The sequence below is a fragment of the Aethina tumida genome, chromosome 5, assembly GCF_024364675.1.
Source record: "Aethina tumida isolate Nest 87 chromosome 5, icAetTumi1.1, whole genome shotgun sequence".
Taxonomy (NCBI): Eukaryota; Metazoa; Arthropoda; class Insecta; order Coleoptera; family Nitidulidae; genus Aethina; species Aethina tumida.
In genome coordinates, this window is record NC_065439.1 from 5,699,823 (window position 1) to 5,702,170 (window position 2,348).

At 35.6% G+C, this 2,348-nt stretch overlaps 1 long non-coding RNA gene across 1 annotated transcript; it reads right to left on the minus strand.

The window, feature by feature from the left end:
* Positions 1-1,112: 1,112 nt before the first annotated feature.
* On the minus strand, positions 1,113-2,005 carry LOC109608261 (uncharacterized). Its single transcript, XR_002192283.2, has 4 exons — positions 1,773-2,005; positions 1,493-1,711; positions 1,348-1,438; positions 1,113-1,290 (listed from the first exon to the last, which is right to left on the minus strand). It is a non-coding gene; the product is annotated as an uncharacterized LOC109608261 (long non-coding RNA).
* Positions 2,006-2,348: the final 343 nt, after the last annotated feature.

The following is a 2,348-nucleotide window of genomic DNA, read 5'->3' on the forward strand; positions in this document are numbered from 1 at the left end:
CGTGGCGGATTCAGGTAGAGGCGTTACTTACTAAAAAGGATACCTGGGGTTTCGTTAATGGTAAAGTACCAAAGCCAGTTATATATCAGGGTGACACAAAAAGCGAATCAGCACTCAAAACGTGGATGTCCAACGATAAGAAGGTAAAAGCGGAGTATCAAAAGATGCGAGACATCCAGAGATGTATGGCTTAAATTGGAGTCAATCCATAGTTCAAAGGGACCGGCACGTAAGGCTACTCTATTGAAACAATTAACAATGCAAGGTACTCAGTAAAACGGTATATTGGCTATCTTACAAGATTGGTCGGCTGTATACGACTAACTATGCTCATACGACTCAACTCAGTTTCTACGACTACACTCCGCTTTTGTTTTCTATTCTACGTTGTCATCACTAGCTCCATTCATTAAGAATACGTACCCAGTGTAGGATTTTCTGTCTGTCAAGTCACTTCTCCAATCTGCATCCACATAACCTGTCAATATCTGTTTTGTACTTTGATAGTTTAAAGAGTATTCCATGGTCCTTTTTAAGTATTTTTCACCTTCAATTTCTCAGCTAATTCTCTCTTAATTTGATTAAGCAGTTTATCAGAGTTTTACAGGATGAGTATGTCGTCTACGTACACTGTGATCAGAATTGTCTTTCCATCCCTTTTTGCTTGGAACACGCATCCATCCGAGGTTGTCCGTAATAATCCCTCCCAAAAAACTGGGTAACAAAATAGAGACGTCTTACTCTATTATTGTTGTATGTGCAGTCTTGTATAATACAGCAATTATTCATCAGCGTGATGGTTTTGACGATTTGGATGACATGAATGTTGATATACTTAATGATGATATAGACGTACCTATGCCCATGCCAAACGATGATTTAGTTAATTTATTTAGACAAATGTTGTAAATAATTACTTTAACTAGAACTTTTAATTCTAGTGAATTAAAATAATTTGTTCAATAATCAATTACTTAGAAAATAAAATACATATTATTAATTTTAATTTTTATTTTATTAATTAACTAATTACTAATTTTTATCTATCCTACATTTTGGCTCCTCCATTCTAAACGATTCCTCCTCTAGTAATATTTTTTTATTTTTTTAGCTTCCTGAAAACTGTATGAGGCCTCCTCTGCTTTTGTCTTTGCCTCCTCCAACCTGTACTTGGCCTTGCTCAACCGTACTTTATTTAGTTCTTGAAGTTCTTCATTCACCAGTTCAATAAACTTCATTCGTTCATTTGTTAAAAGTTTACAACATTTTTGGTTCTCCGCGTTTCAGGAACTGAAAAAAAAATTATTTAAAATTTACCCAAAAACAATGAATTTATTAATAAATTACCAGTAGGTTTCCTACTGGATGATCCAACACCACTTCCTGTTGATGTTTCAATCTTTGGAAACTTCTCTGCTCGTACTACAAGTTGCACCATCTTCTAAAATTATTTTGATATAATTTAATGATTAAATATAAATAATTTACATACCATTCGAAATTTGACTTAAAACTAAGCCATCGGAATCAAATGGATTTAAAATTTCGAAATCCGTATGAGAGAGAGGATTGTCAATTTCTGGCTGAGGTTTTGGAGCCAATGATGCCCTCCACCGCCTGTAGCCATTAATTCCCTCCTTTCCTCCGCCAATTCACTCTTTCTTTTCCTCTTAACTTTATCCCACAATCTCTTCAATTCAATGATTGTTCTCTGTAAATATTTTAATTTAGAAAGTTACCAGGGATTTACAATAATAATATATATTACTTACCTTTTCATCAGCCGCCGCATTAAATCTTGTTCAATTTTTGCCCATGCCTTTTTTTTTCTTTCAATATTAAATTGATCGGTTTCTTTATCCTCAATAATGGGATGACTCGCCAAAATTTGGAGAAACAGATCTTTGTCGTGAACTGAATATTTCGTTGACATTTTAAAACTTTATTTTTCACAATTTACACTGTTTAGATGTTAATTTCTCAAAAATTGACAGACAGATTGAGAAACGAGTGAGTGGGAGAATATCTGGCGGTTCGCCGGAGAGGAGTTTGCTGCAATCAATGATTATAATTTATTGTTGGAGCATCGAAATGCCACACGAAGACATTAAGAGGGAGGTACACCTTGGATCAAATTCCACCCACACGATAGTGGACTGGTGTTCGTTTTGCCGGGAAATTTGTGAGGTGGACCTCATAAACAATCCGGATGTTATTGAGGGATTTGATGAGGAAACACTCGAGCCCAAAACGGTGGAGATTGATGAATCTAAGTTTTTCCACCGCAAATATAATAGAGGTCGGTGGACTGAGGGAAAGTGGGTATTTGGAGGAATTGGAAGAGGGAC